Here is a 20,787-nt window from a genome sequence, read left to right on the forward strand (position 1 = left end):
GTAAATCTCATGAATAGGGAAAGAAATTACATCGAAGACTGTTTCTTGGGCTGAGAATTTGGAAATACATTAATATTGGGATGCTTTGGATGGTAAAAAAAAAATATTAAAAACATCTGCTTATTATAATCTCTTGTCTTTGGAGATGAGAAAAATTCTTTCTGCTACACTGTCCTGAAAGAATGCAGTTAGTAAAGATTTAAATGACAGGAATGAAAGGGTCATCTTTTGATTTCTTTGCCTTTGGGCAGGGCTACAGTTAAGCCACCTCAGGAAAGAGAACAATGCTGTTTCTTGCAAAAATCTCCAGGTGAGAATAATAAAAATTAAAAAGAGCGCAAGGGAAAGCTCAGGGACCTTGAAGTTAATAAAGGTCAGTTTCAGCTAATTTCAGTTCAAATCCATATCTATTTGCCAGTAGCCTGATGCTTCACTTAGTGAAACACCAAAGGATGTGATATTTGGCACTAGTTCTATGAGAATTCCATTTAGTATTAGCATGAATGTCTGGTCATTGTTTTGTTCGCCTCCTCTTCACCCCATGGTGGAGAGAAGGAGTCCTGTCCTAGGGTTCTCAGATGACCAAATAGGACGTCTGACTCGGGACACAGGAGATCAAAAGTAATTTATTAGTCACATATACTAAGAGTCCAGGGGGAAGTGGACACTCTGGGTCACATGGGGCAACACAGAAGCTGCATTTAGGAACAGAAGGAAGAAGAAGAGGCTATAAGGAGCAGGCTCTGTAGTAACGGGAGAGTGAGAGGTACCCAGGATCCCGGGGAAGGATGTGATTGGCTGGTTTCAATGACTGGGCTGGCAGGGAAGTAAACCCAGTAGGATGCAGAACAGGTAGACTGCTGCTGTCCCACTGTAGGGGAACTAGCCAGTGGGAGAGTCTTTCCCAAATGGTGGGGAGCATATCAGGTAAAAGTAGGGTAACACACAGCTTTTTGGAGCCCCATGAAGCTCAAAGATGTCAGGGCAGCATGTGAAATCTTAGCCCTTCTAAGCCAGTGGTTCATACAAGCTATGTCGACATATGGGATGCTTACTTCCCCTGGGCTATACCAACCCCTCTAAGAAAGATGTCTTTGCCATAATTATTGTGTCTCCTGTGAAAAAAGTCACCTTGACTGGATTGATAACCTTGGGGCATAAGCAGTTTTCTTGCAAGAGTGCTCTCAGGCCAAGTCTATATAAGTAGCTCGATGATTCATGCAGAAGTATTCTCTGCTACTTGCTTTGATTTGAATGAAAAGAGAAGGCGAGCCCTGCATCATTCAGACAAATTACATATTTATTCCTCACTTGATTTTCATTTGCCACGAGGTGAATGTTGACCAGTTTCTACTTCCAGCAAAAGAGACAAGTAAACCGAAGTGAAGAGTATGTCTGTGTTCTCTCACTTTCCCTGCAATTTAACTGCGGAGGATATAATGGACTCAGGGAGACCTGGGGTTCCAGGCAGAGCTTGGATCTCTGAAGTTTAATGGGGTGTGTGTGTATGTGTGTGGGTGGGTGTGCTTAGTCATGTCCAACTCTTTGCGACCCCATGGACTGTAGCCTGCCAGGCTCCTCTGTCCATGGGATTCTCCAGGCAAGAATACTGGAGTGGGTTGCCATTTCCTTCTCCAGGGGATCTTCCCAACCCAGGGATCAAACCTGCATCTCCTGCATTGGCAGGCGAATTCTTTGCCACTGTGCCACGTGGGAAGTTAATGCTGGGCCTGTCATAAAATCTCAGGCAGGGGACTTCCCTGGCAGTTCAATGTTAAGACTTCACCTTCCAATGCAAGGGGTGGGAGTTTGATCCCTGCTTCAGGAGATAAGAAGCAATGTTGTAACAAATTCAATAAAGACTTTTTAAATGGTCCACATAAAAAAAAAAAAAAAATAGTAACAAAATATCTGGGGCAAGGCATTTAATTTCTTTAGACCTCAAGTTCTATACCTTTTTAACGAGGAAGTTAAACTAGATCAAGTGTTAAACTAGATCAATCACTATGTTAGAATGCACATAAAGAACATAAGGCACATTAAAGTGCCTGACACCCAGTCAAGACTCATACATGGTAGTGAAAACAAAGGCGATGGCTCTGACTTGAGCTGGACAAAAAGAGGGGAGATCTTGAACTACTAAACTGTAATGAGATCTCAGTCCTTCCTGAAGCCCATACCTCAAGAACTGAAGGCCAAAATTCCTCTTTAGAATCTAAATCGGTTTTTTATTGTTCTAAATTAGTGGAGGCGGGAAAGTTTTTCTAATTCACTGAACATTCTGCATGCCTGGGAGAGCCCGTCGACACCCCCCCGAAGTCTCTAAAATGACACCACTGTACATCCAGCCACCACAGACAGCACGGACAGCTTACTGCTTTCACCAAAGACTAACAGGGGAATGTCACCAAGAACGCGTGAACGCTAAGCCACAGAAATTCAACACCTGACAGCTCACATTCTGTACTTCACTCCATATCATAAAACACATCACCAGAGAGCTATTATTCTCACATTGAGCTGCTGTTGTGATAGTCTGCATTCTTTCCACGGTGGAGGAGTTCTCTCATAAAATGCATCCAAGAAGTCTGTGATTTCGGAAAATCTCACCTTTCAGGAACTTTCCTGGCCTTCTAGGAAGTCAGCTACACTCCGGAGGTCTCCTGATGAGCAATAGCAGGAGCTCAGTAGAGGCCGGCATTCCTGGTGCCCTCACGAGCGCGCGTCCTAAGGAATGTGACAGAAGGCCAGACGCCCCTCTCCAAATTTTACCAAGCTTTCTAATTTTTAAAATTTATTCTTAATTGGAAGATAATTGCTTAACAATGTTGTGTTGGTTTTTTACCATATATCAACATGAATTAGCCATAGATATACATATGTCCAGGCTTCCCAGGTGGCGCTAGAGGTAAGGAACCCACCTGCCACTCCAAGAGACATAAGAAACGCAGGTTCAGTCCCTGGGTTGGGAAGAGCCCCTGGAGGAGGGCATGGCAATCCACTCCAGCATTCTTGTCTTGAGAATCCCGGACAGAGGAACCTGGTGTGCTATAGTCCATGGGGCTGCACAGAGTCAGACGCGACTAAAGAGACTTAGCACAATACGGCATACATATGTCCCCTCCCTCTTGAACCTCCCTTCCACCCCATTCCACCCCTCTAGGCTGTCACGGATCCCCAGGCTGAGCTCCCCGCACTATACAGAAACTTCCCTTTAGCTATCTATTTCACACGTGGTAATGTAAATATTTCAATGTTACTCTCTCAATTTGTCCCACCCTCTCCAGCTGCGTGTCCATAAGCCTATTCTCTATTTCTGACTATTCTTGCCCTGCAGGAACTAACAGGGGAATGTCACCAAGAGCCGTCTTGGTTCATCAGTACCATTTTTCCAGATTCCATATATATGCGTTAATATATTTTTCTTTTTGTTGTTAATTTATAAAAATTTCCAAACATATCCAAAAGTAAAAGGTATCACAAACCCCCCTGGCCCACTGCACAATTTCAACAGTCCATCAATGCAGACTTTCATCTGAGCACCTGGAGGTTACCTGGGGCCCCTCCACTCCAAGACTGCTGACCCAGGTGACATCGGGTTGGCTGTCAGCTACATTCAGTCAAAACACTCAATGAAGTGCCTTTCGTAGGCCACCTCCAAGAATCACACCAGATCCCAGACTTAGGAAGCCAGATGTACGTGCAGAATTACATCAGAGAAGCCAGGTCAAGGAGAAGAAAAGAAGGGAAATTGGGAGAATTTGGGGGGAAGATGGGATTTGAACTGCACTTTGAAGGAAATGGGAGGGAAGACATTCCAGGCTGATGTGGAGGATGTAAGGCAGGCTGGGGCTGGGCAGGGAAGAACCGGAAAGGCCATCTTTAGAACATGATTCATAGTCTCAGGAGCCGGAGTAGGTGAGGGGCGTTGGGCTGGGAAGAGAGGAATTAGTGCGGTGACACGAGTAAGGCGTGAATGCCTGGAGGAGGAAGCTCCTCAGGGGTTGGGCAGCAGAGCCAGAAACAGCGCAGGAAAAGAATCATCTAAAGAAAACCGAGGGTAGCAGCATGGGGGAGGGAAGGTAGCAGAGAGGACGAAGTGAAAACTTTCTCAGCCCCAGCTCTGGCCTAAAGAACCCTTTGGCTGGGAGGTTTTCGCTCCCACAAAGAACAGAACAGAGACCCACGGAGATTTAAAACAGAGGATGGACAGATAGGGTAGGGCTCTGATCCCTGGAACTCCCTGCAAACTCTCATTAGCAAAACGGGAGACCAGGACGAAAGCGAAGCAGGAGAAGCACCTGGTGTGAGTCTAAGAAACACCCGTGTTTACTAAGCACTCGGTCTCTGGAATGCCTGCCTCTCCAAATACCACATCTTCCTCATCCACTCCATCCCACCACGGGCGGCTACTGTGTCGGCTGCCTGGGGGCGGGAAGGACCGCAGCCGGAGAGCCCTGCCTCCCCTGACCCCCTCCCTCCCCTCCTCCGAGGAGCCTTCCCGCGTGGCCGGCCCCTCGGCCAGCTGCGGCTCTGTTTGCCGAGGTTTGCATGCACATACTGAGTTGCCTTTTTTTCCCAGCCAGTTCAGCAGTGTCCCGAAATTCACCCCCAGTGTAACTTCTGCCCCTGCTCCTCCCCTTCTTGGAACTGCCTTTTGTTTGTCTGGCAGCCTTGGTTCTATGGGGGTGTGTGTGATGATAATAATACGCGGGCTTATATAACCCTCTGCATCTCGCAAGCGCTTCGCAGACCGGCCCTCTTGCCTCCCCCGGCCCGTCTCAGGCCGGGCGACTGGAGCGGCTAATAGGAAACCCCGACCCGAGGCGCGGAGGCCAGGAAGGAGGGCAGAGGGGGTCAGAGGCCGGCCCTTCCCGGCCCCCGGAGCCCCCGGAGGTCAGGGAGATAAGGAACAATGACTCTCGCCCCCGGGAGGAGGAAGGAAGCCCTGCTGCCGCCTTATCTCTGCTCCTGTGCGTTCTCCCAGTTCCCAGAGCTGGTTCTCTAGAGAGGACTTGGAAGGCGGCTTTTGTAAGTATGATGCTCTGCTTTTTCTTTCTTAAGTAAAGAACCAAAGTTTCCTCACTGCCCTTGTCCATTTCATCTTATTTATTCCCGAGAATAGATTTCCTGGAGCTCAGATGCTACCCTGATTGGAAATGTGTTTCTGGCCAAAATCTTCCACCCAAATTGGGTCCCTCTTAAAAACAGTAAGAGGGAAAGAGGTTTCTGTTGATTATTTATTCACAATATTGTCCCCCTCGTTTCCCCATGTCCTGGTCCTGGTGGTAGCTGACTGGTCTCCACAAACACATCTCACCCTACAAAGGAACCCTGGTTATTCACCTTGCTTGTTAGGCATCCAGGAATAATGTTGCAACTTTGGGCTTAAGTTTCTCTGCTTTCAGGCAAATATAGTTGTGGGAAGTCTCTTTCACACTATGATAAATCCCATTTTTCAGTGTAGTCTTGAAGCTTATACTGGCGTGTTTAAACTTTGCAAAACACTGTCGCTAGAGTGGACAGGCGAATTCTTACTAAGTTTTTCAGTGTATAGCTGAAAGATCTAAATAGTACAGAGAGTGAACTTCTTAAGCACTGGCAAAACCCAAAGCTCTGTTGTTCAACTATGTGTCTGTAAAGGACGCTGAGCTAGTTTTGTTCTCAGGGATGATGCTCAAGGCTTTGGGAAATTGTCTTTCAACAAAAGGTGAATTTAAAACTGTAGAAGAAAGATATAATTTCTGAACCTAGGAAGTATGATTTGCTAATTGAATAAGCCAAGAACACAAAATTCTATCTTGGGTAGTTGTTCAATTCGCTTTTATGAAACCATGATTATAAGTTGGTGTACTCTGAGATATAGAAAATTACTGTCTTTATTCAATTAAGAAAACTAAGAAATATAAATTGTAGAGAGCACTTTTAGTGTCCTGTGTGTGCTAGTCACTTCAGTCGCGTCTGACACTTTGCGACCCTGTGGACTGTAACCCTCCAGGCTCATCTGTCCATGGGATTCTCCAGGCAAGAATACTGGGAGTGGGTTGTCATGCCCTCCTCCAGAGGATCTTCCTGATCCAGGGATCGAATCCGTGTCTCTTGCATCTTCTGCATCTCGGGCAGATTCTTTACTACTTAGCCACTGGGGAAGCCCTGTTAGTGTCATAGTGCTATGATTAATTCACTGAGCTTGATTACTTTAAACAGCTATGAAAACCACATATAATGTGTGTGTATCAGTGTGTGTGTGTGTGTATATGTAAAAGAATTGAAGATATCTATGTATGTATATGTTTAATTAAATATATATATTTAATCATCTCTTATATTTGTTGTAACTATCCAGTGTTCAGTGTCATTACTTGATGCTATCATACCCAAAATAGATCAAGTGGAAAGATTTCATGTCAAATTTCAGAATGCAATAGATCTATTTATTCATTATTTATTCAACAAACATGGAAGACATTGTAAAATTAGATTTTTTTTTTTAAGAGTCCCTTTAAATGACATTTCCACTTAAAATTCTCTGTGGCTTCCAAGAAGGCATAATTTAAGGCATAATTAAATTTGAAAATAAGACTGGATTCTACTTGCTTTCCCCCCAAATTTAAAAGTGAGCTGTCAACACTAAAATTCTATACTATAGCTAGTTTAGTTGCAAAGATCAGCCACATAATCTCAGGGTTCCTCAGAGACATGCTTGACTGTGGTGGGCGGAACACAAACTATGATTCGATCTGGCTGTGAGGCTTGGTTTTGCCATTACATGGTTATGTGACCAGCAGCAAGATCGTGCAGATTTTCAATCTCAAGTTTCACCTCTGTGAAAGGAGACAAATACTATGGGATTGGCCAACCCAATACTTATCCCAAGGGGTAGATTGTTGAAAGGATTAAAAGGAAATAAAACATGTAAAGTATGTAGTACAGTGTCTGAATGTAGAAGTGTTTCAGTCAATTTTAGGGCTTTTCCATTTACACAATTTTTTCATCTGTGATTCAGTGCCTTGGTTTTTTGAGCATCTACTATGTATTGCCTGCTATACTAAGCACTAGTGATGCCAAAATGAACAAGAGGAGTCATATCCTGCCCTGGGGGAGCTCCTACTCCGAGGAAACAAACCAAAAAAAAAAAAAAACCACCAAAATTTTCTTAACAGTATAACACCTGCAAAAAAACAGAAGTCTGTTATGATTAAATGACAGAACTGAGGGCAGAGTAATTCTCTCCAGTGAAATTCAAAGCAGCTTTTACAAAGATGATGTTGATTGTATGAGTTTTAAAGGATCAGCTGGTGGTGTGGAAGGACATTCCATAAAGGAAGGGCCTTGGAGAACAGAATAAATAAGAAGGCCAAGATGGGGGGGATGGCAGGGATGGGGAACAGGGCTTGGGGGGGAGACTGGGAACTGGTTTCAGTTGGTGCTGAAACTGTTGAATCTGGGGGTCCTGGAGATTGAATCAGGGGCCCAGTCATGATTATGGCAGTGTCTCATGCTCAGGTAGGTGTTTGCAGTCATCACTGTAGTAAAACTCAAACTCATGCTCATGAGTCTTTTTGGACGAGCTCATGATCCAAGGAAATGTCTTTTGTAGGTTCACATTCACGTAAAAAGCTTGGGCTGGCACGTGTTACCTGTATCACTAAGACATTAGTTGGTTCAATAGACCATTTTGTTTATTTGCTTTTTTTGTTTGTAGCAAACCCAACTCAGTGATGGAAGCATTGTAGCACAAGTTCCTTACCTCACTGAGATTACTTTTAAGATTATTGGTACTTTTTTTTTTTTTTTTTTAGTTGGAGGCTAATTACTTCACAACATTTCAGTGGGTTTTGTCATACATTGATATGAATCAGCCATAGATTTACACGTATTCCCCATCCCGATCCCCCCTCCCACATCCCTCTCCACCCGATTCCTCTGGGTCTTCCCAGTGCACCAGGCCCGAGCACTTGTCTCATGCATCCCACCTGGGCTGGTGATCTGTTTCACCATAGATAGTATACATGCTGTTCTTTTGAAACATCCCACCCTCACCTTCTCCCACAGAGTTCAAAAGTCTGTTCTGTATTTCTGTGTCTCTTTTTCTGTTTTGCATATAGGGTTATCATTACCATCTTTCTAAATTCCATATATATGTGTTAGTATGCTGTAATGTTCTTTATCTTTCTGGCTTACTTCACTCTATATAATGGGCTCCAGTTTCATCCATCTCATTAGAACTGATTCAAATGAATTCTTTTTAATGGCTGAGTAATATTCCATGGTGTATATGTACCACAGCTTCCTTATCCATTCATCTGCTGATGGGCATCTAGGTTGCTTCCATGTCCTGGCTATTATAAACAGTGCTGCGATGAACATTGGGGTGCATGTGTCTCTTTCAGATCTGGTTTCCTCAGTGTGTATGCCCAGAAGTGGGATTGCTGGGTCATATGGCAGTTCTATTTCCAGTTTTTTAAGAAATCTCCACACTGTTTTCCATAGCGGCTGTACTAGTTTGCATTCCCACCAACAGTGTAAGAGGGTTCCCTTTTCTCCACACCCTCTCCAGCATTTATTGCTTGTAGACTTTTGGATAGCAGCCATCCTGACTGGCGTGTAATGGTACCTCATTGTGGTTTTGATTTGCATTTCTCTAATAATGAGTGATGTTGAGCATCTTTTCATGTGTTTGTTAGCCATCTGTATGTCTTCTTTGGAGAAATGTCTGTTTAGTTCTTTGGCCCATTTTTTGATTGGGTCATTTATTTTTCTGGAATTGAGCTGCAGGAGTTGCTTGTATATTTTTGAGATTAATCCTTTGTCTGTTTCTTCATTTGCTATTATTTTCTCCCAATCTGAGGGCTGTCTTTTCACCTTACTTATAGTTTCCTTTGTAGTACAAAAGCTTTTAAGTTTCATTAGGTCCCATTTGTTTAGTTTTGCTTTTATTTGATTATTGGTACTTTTAAGATTACTGTTGAGTCAATGGAGAGTCAAGGAAGGACTTTGCTTGGGGGTGAGAAGGCAGAAAGTAGATGTGATTTATGTTTTAGGAAGATTTTATATAGATCATCTACTATCCAGTGTGGAATGTAGGGTGGGCAAAGGCTTAGGGAGTGATAGTGCTGTAAACTATGAGATCAATTGAAAGACTGTTGTAAACAAGTGAGAATTGCTGAAGGCCTGAGCAGTGTAGGTGGACAATAGGGCACAGATTGCTGAGATATTGAGAAGGTGGAACATTCTCAACTTGGGGACTGAATGAAGGAATGAAGAAAAAGGGAAACACCTATAATATTAGCTTTAAGCTTGCACAAATGGGTAGCTATAATAGAATACCATAAAACAAGAAGGGGTACAAGTTAATAGAAGGAAGTTGAGTTAGCTGGGGCTGCTTATTTAACTTGTATGCAGGGTACATCATGAGAAATGCTGGACTGGATGAAACACAAGCTGGAATCAAGATTGCCAGGAGAAATATCAATAACCTCAGATATGCAGATGACATCACCCTTATGGCAGAAAGTGAAGAAGAACTAAAGAGCCTCTTGATGAAAGTGAAAGAGGAGAGTGAAAAAGTTGCCTTAAAACTCAACATTCAGAAAACTAAGATCATGGCATCCAGTCCCATCACTTCATGGCAAACAGATGGGGAAACAGAAACAGTGACAGACTTTGGGCTCCAAAATCACTGCATATGGTGACCTCAGTCATGAAATTAAAAGACGCTTGCTCCTTGGAAGAAAAGCTATGACCAACTTACACAGCATATTAGAAAGCAGAGACATCACTGCCAACAAAGCTCCATTTAGTCAAAGCTATGGTTTTTCCAGTGGTCATGTATGAATGTGAAAGTTGGACTATGAAGAAAGCTGAACACTGAAGAATTGATGCTTTTGAACTGTGGTGTTGGAGAAGACTCTTGAGAGTCCCTTGGACTGCAAGGAGATTCAACCAGTCTATCCTAAAGGAAATCAGTCCTGAATATTCATTGGAAGGACTGATGCTAAAGGTGAAACTCCAGTACTTTGGCCACCTCATGTGAAGAGCTGACTCATTTGAAAAGACCCTGATGCTGGGAAAGATTAAAGGCGGGAGGAAAGGGGACGACAGAGGATGAGATGGCTGGATGGTATCACTGACTCAATGGACATGGGTTTGGGTGGACTCTGGGAGTTGGTGATGGACAGGGAGGCCTGGCATGCTGCAGTCCATGGGGTTGCAAAGAGTCGGACACAACTGAGCGACTGAACTGAACTGAATGTTGGGTTGCGAGGCTAACCTACAACATTAAATAATATAAGAAGTCAGTTTTTGTTTAATTTTGTTATATATATAAATGATACTGCTTTTTGTTTCCTTTACAGTGTTGTATTAGTTTCAGGTGTACGGCAAAGTATATATGTATATATACACACATATACATATATGACTGAATCAATTTTTTTTATTCTTTTCCATAATTGGCTATTAAAAGATATTGACTAGTTTCCTGTGCTATACAGTAGGTCCTTGTTGGTTATCTATTATGTGCATAGTCGTATATACTTTAATCTCAAATCCTAATTTGTCCCTCCCCCACCCCTTGCCCCTTTGGTAACCATAAATTTGTTCTCTATGTTTGTGAGTATGTTTCTGTTTTGTAAGTAAATTCATTTGCATCATTTATAAAAACTCCACATGATATCACTGATATGTAGAATCTAAAAAAGTGATACAAAAGATATTGCTTATATGTAAAAGGTAGCTTTTTAAAAAGTATAAAACTGCCAAATTTGTCTTAGAAATTTAGAGAAGAAACAGAGAAACTGGGCTCTTCCCCCTTATGCTCAGTCCCCCTGAAAAAATGTCAGTCTCTGAGCTCATTGGGGCTCTGAGCTTTCATCTTGTACCTCTGCTGTTGAGTGGGTTGTGTCCCACTCAGTTTCAACAGGAAGGCCATGTCCAGAGTAGTCTTGCCAATAACTTTGTATACCCTCAAAAACAGAAATCTGTACTTCCTCTAAACCTTCAGAAACAAGCAGAGACTTGGAAAAAGAGCCGTAGGCGAGTAGAATACTTATTCATAAAGAGCACATATTCATGAAGAATTTATACTTACTCATCACGAAGTAGCTCTTTCCTTAGCAGGGTTTTTTATTTTACTTCCCTGGAATTGAGGACCCACTCAGAGACTACAGTAAAAGAGGAAACTTGTAAGACTAAAGCAAAGAAGGTGATTTCTTACTTGGCCGGGACTTGTCCCACAAACATTTCCTCCTTCAGGGTGAGCAGGAAGTTCTTCCCATTGACTTGAATGGTGGGTACCTGGAAAGGAGAGGTGTGTCACGTTTGTAAATTTTTTAACGATAACGAGGGGAAGAATTTTAACATTTAGAATGAACAGAAAACAATCTGATTAGCAGACAGGAAGCTGTGACTTTTTAAGTCTTTGAGGTCTGATTACTTGATAACCTTAGTTTTCTTATAGCCTTTTACCCTTTCTAATCTTTTATGGCAAAGCCTCTATTGGATTTCCTGAATTTTAGAGCTCTTACCCACACCTGAACACTTCAGTGCAAAGACCGTTTATTACGAAAAGGGCTTAGCCCCAGCCTTCATGGCTGGTCTCACAAAGTCAAGTATAATATTTCTTCCTGGTAGGTAAACTGTATCAACATATTTAAAAGGAGATTTAAGAAACTCTTGTCACCTCCAAATATAGAGTTTTATCACTCATCAGAAAGATAGTATTTGGTTATTATATGAATTCCATCCAGCTTCTGGGAGCTCACTTCAAATTCCCCAAACTTCAGAGATTATCTTTGGTTTCTGAGATGATGTAAAAGGTTTTAAAACAGTTTAAAAAGAAAGTAAGGAAGGAAGGAAAGGAACTGTCACTATCTGTTATATAAAATAATCACCAAATATATACTTTAGAATAGGATGAGCTTGCATCATGGGAAAGTTTATTATTTAAAGAAGGAGCAAGATATATTGGGGGGAATTCCCATTAGCATGCTTGAAAGCATGAGGAATATACTGAGCTTCCATAAATGGTGCTGGCCATTCCGCTTTTAGGTTACTCAAGCCATTTAAAGTCTGGCTTCCTAAACAAGGACTTTGTCTTCATGATCTTTTGGGGTTTGCTGACATAATGATTGAGTCCAGGCTGGGTGCTGCTGGAGCCACTGTGCTCTCCCACGCAGTGTTTGAGAAGGGCTGGGGTGCAGCTGTGCTGGCCCCCAGACACCTGAGTCCAGAATACTGCTGAATTTTGCTTCATTTCTGGGCTCCATGCAAAGCTGGAAGTGCCCCAACTCTCTCTTGGGTTTGGCTTCCTGTTCACATGTTTTCTGGTCTCATGTCATTGTGCATGAAGTAATGGTCCCACATGCGTACACCATCCACAATGGCAAGATTTGTGTGGCTCAGCGTAGGCTTCCTAATGAGGACATTTTGGACCTTCCAACAACTCCTTCGGGAAGGCGGTTTGGAACCATTTATTACTTTCCAAGGTGAAGGGAGCAGAGACAGAGTGCATTTCTGCAACAGGACTAAAGCCGCTTTTAGGAGATGATTAAAGGACAACAGCTTAAGGAAAAGAAACATTTCTTTCACACATCTATCTAAACGCATGTATGTGTAGAATATACAGAAATGCCTTCAATCCACAGTTTTAAAATATTAGTTACTGTTTCAGCATTTCACTGACTACGAATGGTGCTAGTGTTTTCCACCAGGGACTGTTATTTGAATGACATTTCTCTGCAGCAAAATCTGATGAGTTTACGAAGTTTGAGAGCCAGGAAATGCAGTTCAGTTTCTGAACAACAGCGAAAGCCCAGACAGCCCAGGTCAGTCATCCGCTAGCTCTCCAGCATGGCTTCCTAGGTGCCAAGTGCAGTAGCACACCAATACGGAGAGAGAAGCCAAACCAAACTTTCAAACCAAAGCTCTTAAACCATCAAGCTTAACTCCCGGACATATTATCAGCAGGTGAAATTCTGGCACACACCCACACTTGTTTGTGGATGTTTAATGTCAGGTTAGTTGGGCTTCCTGGTGGCTCAATCAGTGAAGAATCTATCAGCCTGCAATGCACGAGAACCAGGTTCGATCCCTGGGTTGAGAAGATCACCTGAAGAAGGAAATGGCAACCCACTCCGGTACCTTTGCCAGGAGAATTCCGTGGAGAGAGGAGCCTTGTTGGGCTATCGTCTATGGAATTGCAGAGAGTCAGACACAACTGACACTTTCAGTACTTTTCAATGTCAAATTAATGGGCACATGTGCCAACATTTTTTAGAATTTTAGAGCAGGAAGTGATTTTGGAGGTCTTCCAATCTAACCTGTTATTTTATGAGCAGAGAGACTGAGACTTCTATGAGCTCACTTCAAACGCACACATGTGTACTTCTGAGTCTTAGGTCGAGTCATTGCTTGCAGAAAATATGATAGGTCCGGCTTAAAGAAAACAAAGAATAAAATTACCCAAAGCTGGACCGGTGGTTCCTTTTCCATTCAAGTTTGTGTAGCCCAGCTTTAGGGCTGTGAGCTGCTCTTGTTTTCTTGCTTGAGGAGCAATTCAGGTTCTCAGACTAGATATACTTGACCGACACTCGAATAAACGCCAGACAGACCAAGGGTCGATGTGTGACTCAGATCCTGATGATACAGTGATACTCAATCAGTTGCATGAAGTTCTGGGAAGAGATGATTAGAGCTTAAAATGTAGACAATAGCCCAAGGCACAACCTTCACGCTTCAGAATCTGAAAACCTGACCAGAGAGATGAGGCCTTCCCCTGTCTAGACAGCAAAAGAGACCCTCTAACTAAATGCTACATTGTGTGGCACAGATTTTAAGTGCTGTAGGAATTCTGGGGAGATAGATAAATGAAAACTGAAGCTGTCAGCTGATCCTTGAGGCTACAGTCAAACATGACTGAAGTGACTTAGCATGCATGCACGCACACATGCACTCATATAACTGTAAATCTACAATGATATAATTATACTTACAGTATTGAAAGTGCAAAATAGCTAACTAAATATAAACAAAACTATAAACCAACAATATTCTGTTGTTGGCATCAAATTAATTGGTTAAAATTAGTCATATTGGTTTTATTTGCCAAATGATGCTGTTTTGCTGAAACTAAAGAATAAATTTGTTTTAACCGGTGTTCATTAATAATATTGCCAAGAAAGGAGAGAGAAATATTTTAATTAAAAATTTCCATTGCACATTTCATACTCTGACTATTTATAGTGAATTCTTACAAATTGGCACATATAAAGGAAGAAAGGATCCAGGCATTCCATCTGTTGGTGTTGAGATTATGGAACTAAAAACTATAGTGGAAAAAATAAATAAATAAAAATAAAAACTATGGTGGCTCAGTCATCCTATCACCTTACACTCTCTTGGCAAATGAAACTTCGTTTAGCACAGAAGTGTTTGACTCTCACATGCATACACATATTAAGCAGGTATAAATATCTGCCTCCATTTTTTCTTTAATCACCTATATCTTTCAATGATTGCACTATTTTCCTACATATTATCATCCCAGTGATGACAAAGCAAAGCCTCCATTTATAAAATGAATGAAAACTCTAGTCTCACCCCATGAAAATATCTTTGACTGCAAATTATACCTTGGGAAGTTGTATCTTTCTTAATTAGCTTAGAAAACAATTCAGTGCCAGTAATAATGATCACCAATGTTTGTTGGCCACTTATTCTAAATTTCATATGAGGATGTTTGCCTGTCATCCTCATATCAACCCTATGGAATTAGATGCTATTTTTAATCCTCATTTTTCTGAGGAGGAGACTGAGGCATAAAGAAATGAAGTAACTCTCTCAGGGTCACCTAGCCAATGGATGCTGTAACCTGGAATTCACATCTAATTCCTGCCGCTCCCAGTAGTAGATTCCGAAAAACCACAGAAAGGATGTTGTTGTTTGACATTAGGCTATGATCCAGCATGACCACAGCCAGACACTGGAAGCCTCAAAGTCAAACGTAAATTTTTATTTTGGAAGATCACAGGGTATCATGCATAATTACAAACATAAGCATTTATATGTCTTCCGGGAACATATTTAAAAAAAATAAGAGATCTCCATGATGCTTATAATAATTTATAATGTTAGAGAGTATAAAAGTTCCCCTGGAACTTCACCAACTCACAGGCTGAGAAGCACAGGGGCAGGGTTGAAAGACTGACTGGGCTGGTGTGACAGATGACAGGGTAGCGGAAGGGGGTGGAGGAATTGATCTGCCAGGAATGGAAAGAGACAGAAGGGAAAGGGTGGGTGGAAGGAAGAGTCCAGCAGCAGGAAGCCGCCTGCAGGGAGGTCCTGCCACCACAATTTCTCTAAGAGTGAAGCTTCCAGAACAGAGCAGAGGACCTGGGACTGTCCATACTTAACCTGAATCATCAGAGTCAGTTCAGAACAAGAAGAGATTCCAGGTCTACTGTATTGAAATAATCTACACCCATTAACTCTGAGAATATTCATTAGGAAAGAGGTCAGAGAGCTCCAAAGGAAATGTCTTAATATTATTATATGAGCAAGAGAAATATTTTTTCAATTTCCAATTATTTATTGTTATTATGTAGAAATAGCATTAATTTTTAAACTTCATTTATTTATAATTGAAGGATAATTGCTTTACAGTATTGTGTTGGTTTCTGCCAAACATCAACATGAAGAAGCCATAGGTATACATATGTCCCCTCCCTCACCATCCCACTCCTCTAGGTTGTTACAGAGCCTCAGTTTGGGTTCCTTGAGTATTCTGTATATAAAATAGCTAGCTGATGGGAATTTGCTGTAAGAGAAATATTTTTTAAAATGTAGAGGAAATTTGGAGTGGTGAAATACTGTGTGTTGTTCTCCTTTTCTTAAAGCTTATATATCTGAGAGCTTATATTTCTTTATGAGATGTATATACAATATTTCTTCCCTTTCTTCCTCCTTTTTATTTGTTTTACAAATGAGAATGAACTTTAATATAATTTTGGCCAGTTAAGAGTTTATCCTTTTTGATTGGAGTATAGTTGCTTCACAATGTTGCATTGGTTTCCCCTGTGCAGTGAAGTGAGTTAGCTCTGTGTTTCCATGTGCGTGCACGCGCAGTCTGTCAGTCACATCTGATTCTGCGTCCTCATGGTCTGCAGCCCGCCAGGCTCGTCTCTCCATGGAACTTCCCAGGCATGGAGACTGAAGTGGGTTTTGCCATTTCCTCCTCCAGGAGATCTTCCCAACTCGGGGATCGAAACTGCGTCTCCTGCATCAGCAGGCAGCTCTTTATATCCTCTCTTTTTTGGATTTCCTTCCCATTTAGGCTGCCACAGAGCACTGAGTAAAGTTCCCTGTGCTATACAGTAGGTTCTCATTAGTTATCTTTTTTTATTGTCTTTTATGTATCATATCTGCATTTATTTAGAGCATATTTATGTTAAAATGTGCTCTTCAAGGCAGCAAGATTGTTTCATCCAATACTGAATGCATTAAACTGGGTATTTCCTCTTATTCTAAGTATCCAAGTTAATTTTAGTCACTTATATTTTTCACCTCTGGTAAATGCAGAATAGAAACAAATTTACCACTTGGAAATGCTTACTTTGCTACTCATCAGATAACCACTTGCAGTCACTTTAGATTTTATGATTCTGCACATATTCCTTTAAAATAGGTCTTAGCAGTTGAAATTAGACGTCATTCAACTTTTAAACTTGGAACACTTTGTAAACCTTTCAAAAGAAACTCTTCTTTATTGACTGTATGAAATCCAGTCAGAGAATAATATGAAATGAATATAATGGAAAGTCTTTCCCTAGGTGAATAGAAAGTCAAATGGAAACTTCTATAAAAGGACCGAATGACCCACAATACTTCAAAGTCTCTTGGAGTGACTGTAAGAAACTCAGTCTGAATGAAATTTGGAGAATGCTGTTCCTAATGATATCCTCCTATGAAGGTGTGAAAGGCAACATCTGAAAGATAAATCGCTGATGAAATGCAACTGATGGCGCTTGTTTTCCTCTGTTGTAGGTGCTGACGGCCAGCCCCATCATCTGGAGAAGGTGAATTTGGCGAATGACATGCAGGTTCTCCAAGACAGAGTAATCACAGAAAATCGTCAAAGGTACTCAATATCAGATATTGATCTCTCTCTCTTTTTTTTATTAACTGAGGTTTGTTTGCTTTGACTGCACTGCCTGGCATGTGGAATCTTAGTTCCCTGACCAGGGACCAAACTCACGTCCCCTTTTTGGAAGCACAGAATCTTAACCGCTGGACCACCAGGCGAGTGCATACTCAGTCATGTCTGACTCTTTGTGACCTCATAGACCTGCCAGGTCCCTCTGTCCATGGAATTTTCCAGGCAAGAATACTGAAATGGGTTGTCATTTCCCATTCCAGGGGATCTTTCCAACCCAGGGATCAAACCTAAGTCTCTTGCCTCTCCTGCATTGGCAGGCAGATTCTTTACCACTGCGCCACCTGGGAAGCCCTCAGGGAAGTCCCAAATATTGATTTCTTTGTTAATTAAGCCAAGACACTAGCAATACCTGAGTACTCCATGTTACTTGGAGAGGGTAGCATTTCACAGATGGGGAATTATCAGAAAATGAGGAGTTGATAATTCTGCTCTTCCCTATAGCACTCTCTTCCTTCTTGGCTGAAAAAGCTAAACGGCAGAGTCACTGCATGATGTTTGTCTTCAAGAATGGCAAAAGAACCATCTGAAGAATCATGTTGGTTTATTAACATTTTATGAGCTATTCCAGAAGCTCAGGGGAATTGCAAGGGGTTGTTCATGGCAGGTCAGTTATGCCCAGTCATCCACAATTTCGGCATGAAGACTATAGGTGTCATCCATGTTGTTCACAGCTTAACCTCATAGTTTCTCTCCTCGGTCAGATGCTTTGGTGCCAAGAGTGTTGTGGGGCCAGGGTGAGCCACGGAGACCCACCTCAGCAATACAACCTCGGTTGTAAAAACATTCTTAGGGGTGTTGACTCATATGAGTTTATACCACACCCCCTCCCCATGAGTTTTTCTCAAATGTCAACATTGAAAGTTGTTTCCACCCACAGTGAAAACTGACACCATGGAAACTGTTGAGCTCCTCTTGGTTTTTGCAGCTTGTCAAAATCATTGCCCTTTGCTTGATTTTCATTCTAATTCTTATGTTAACCCAGGTTGACCTGGAATAAGTCCTTTAATCACTGAAAAGCTCATGAACTTCATATAGGCAAACCAAAACAAAAATTTACAAGTCTGACCTAAATTTCTGGTTTGTCTTTTGAGGGTTGATGTCTCCAGCTTTTCTAATACTTTTGGAATTCAGCATTTTGTCCTCATACTACAGATAGCAAGGAAAGAAGGGAAATAGCTGGAAACATATGGGGGACCAGGTTGCTTCTTTGACATAGTCATGAGCACTGGCAGTTCTCTAATTCTCAGAGTTGTCTGCAGGTGGCCTGGGGTCTCACCAGTAATGTATTAGATTCCTGTTATTCACAAGCTAAATCGACAGTAGGAGAAGACAAGCTGAAATTTAGGTCGTCTTTACTTTGAAACTCCAAATGAGAGAGGAAAGCATTGCAAAGCAAACTGAAAAAGATACCTGTTTAGGAATAAGCTCAATAGACAGTACAACTGTGACTTCTTAAATCTGCTTCATCATTTTGAGTCAGTTTCCCAGACCTATTTCTTGTGAACCTCTCATTCAATGCACCCATTTTTCTGTAGGAAAGAAAGAAGTTGTCCTTGGGTATCATGTCATTCAAAATTAACTATCGAACAGGCCGGAAAACCCTTAATACTGGAGTTCACCCTATATCATCCCAAGAGGTCACTCAAGACCTGCTTTCCCAAAGCATCTTTCTTAGTTTCTCTTGGGCTATGAAGAGACCACTTTGCTGGGATGCCATGTTGTTTATTATCTGGCCAATATTCTTTCGGGGCTTCCCTGGTGTTTCTGACAGTAAAGAATCTGCCTACAAAGCGGGATTCGATCCTGGGTTCGATCCCTGGGTTGGGAAAATCCCTTGGAGAAGCACATGGCAACCCACTCCAATATTCTTGCCTGGAGAATCCCATGGACAGAGGAACTTGGCAGGCTACAGTCCATGGGGTCGCAAAGAGTTGGACATAACTGCATACTAAGCACAATATTCTTTCACACATTTCTCCCTTTAATGAGTCATTTCACCACTGTAAGTATTATATCCTTTCATTTCTCAGCCTGTCCTTATGATGAGAAAATAGAATGCATTTACTCTAATACTGGATGAAATCAGAATCACTTGCTCAAATCTAACACACATGACACTTATTTCCTAAAAATCTGCGGAACCCTGTTAGAGCCAACTCTAGACTGCTGTTTTCATCTTTGGACTGGAAAATTCGGTGTCTGACCAGCTGCCAGCTTCAGAGATCTCTGCCCCTCTTCCTCCATCATTTGAGCTGGATTTGATAGGTAGCTAAGACCCCTCCCACTGCCACATCTGGATTCACATAGCTGTAGTCCTCCCAGCTGGCAAATTTTGTAGAAAGAAATGGGTTCTTTCTGTATAGGGACCATTTTAATGAGTCTTAAGTTTTCAAAATGCTGCCCTGTGCATTTTGACTGGCTTTCTGCTCATGTCATTGGGGTATAAAGTCCTTTCATTTGCTATTTTTCCAGCTTTAAGAACTGCTTACCTGAAGCTCGTTGAACTTGGCATCACCTCCAAAACACGTAGTATAAGAAACAAAACCAGGAGATGTCATAAAGCAAATCTCAGGAGCTGGCCAAGCATCCCCTGGCTGTTTGTTTGCCAGAAGGTTCTCTCTTGTTCCAAGGAGAGATAGGTATAATAAGACATGGAAAGGACAATTAAATTTCACAGCTTGGGGGAGATTTTTGAGAGCTCTTGTCAAAAATGTTCACACCTGTGGAACAGGCTGTTCTGTTTTGTGGAGCCTGGTATTCAGCTTGAGGTGCACCTGCCAAAATCTGAATGGCTGCTATTGTACCTTCTGGACTCAAAAACTGCACTGTCAGACGAGGTTTGGTGCGCACAGATGGGATAGTTTAAAACAGCGACTATGTTGTTTGTAAGGAAATTAAGACCTTTCCTAGCCCTGTGGATGCTTTTTGGGGATGGAAAATGTTATGAGCATGCCTTAGCTGTGTTGCCCTGGCACTTTATTTACTTTTAATTACCTTAATTATTTAAGTTATACTCAAATACCTTAATTTAAATTTGAGTATTTTTAAAAAATCATCTGTAGTAATAGTAAACAACATCTTTTCAAAGAATCAATTTCATATGTGGACCCTAAAAACCACTAACATTATTCTCATCTCGGTATCCGAGGGCATGTAAATCTTGCTGCACAGTATATAGAGCTGACGGCACATGCTAAGAAACAGACTCTTGTGACCACCCTTACCCTTAACATTTCTCATGAAAGAGGGCAATTTATTACTCAAAATCTTAATGTCAGTTAAAATCGTGTATTTGTTGTAAAAACAATATAATTGCTACCTAATGGGAACTTTTTTTTTAAGTTAAGAAGCACACATGCTTAACCCAAGCCCATAAATCTTTTCTATATGAATATATGCTAGGTGGAATCCTAGAAAATTGCAGCTAATTGGCTATTTTTTACCTACAAAAGCAGTCATTTTGTATGGTACTACCTAGTAGTTTACATAGTTGGAAACTTGGAGGATGGGCAATTTTACTCGGATTTTTTTTCGCCTAGCCTTTCTATCAAAACAGTGTCCAATTTCTGCAT

General features: G+C 41.7%; 1 protein-coding gene across 6 annotated transcripts in view; it reads left to right on the plus strand.

Moving 5' to 3' along the window:
- SULF1 (sulfatase 1) overlaps positions 1-20,787 on the plus strand; it is a 188,440-nt gene that overhangs the window by 20,549 nt on the left and 147,104 nt on the right. For 3 of the 6 annotated variants that reach the window (XM_043484100.1, XM_043484099.1, XM_043484095.1), the window contains exons 1-2: positions 4,281-5,031; positions 17,044-17,137. The gene's annotated coding sequence lies outside the window, so the exon portion shown is untranslated. Of the gene's footprint in view, positions 1-4,280; positions 5,032-17,043; positions 17,138-20,787 lie in introns of those variants that run through there. The other 3 variants (XM_043484098.1, XM_043484097.1, XM_043484096.1) reach the window with 1 other exon arrangement.

The sequence above is a fragment of the Cervus canadensis genome, chromosome 12, assembly GCF_019320065.1.
Source record: "Cervus canadensis isolate Bull #8, Minnesota chromosome 12, ASM1932006v1, whole genome shotgun sequence".
In the NCBI taxonomy this organism is placed as follows: Eukaryota; Metazoa; Chordata; class Mammalia; order Artiodactyla; family Cervidae; genus Cervus; species Cervus canadensis.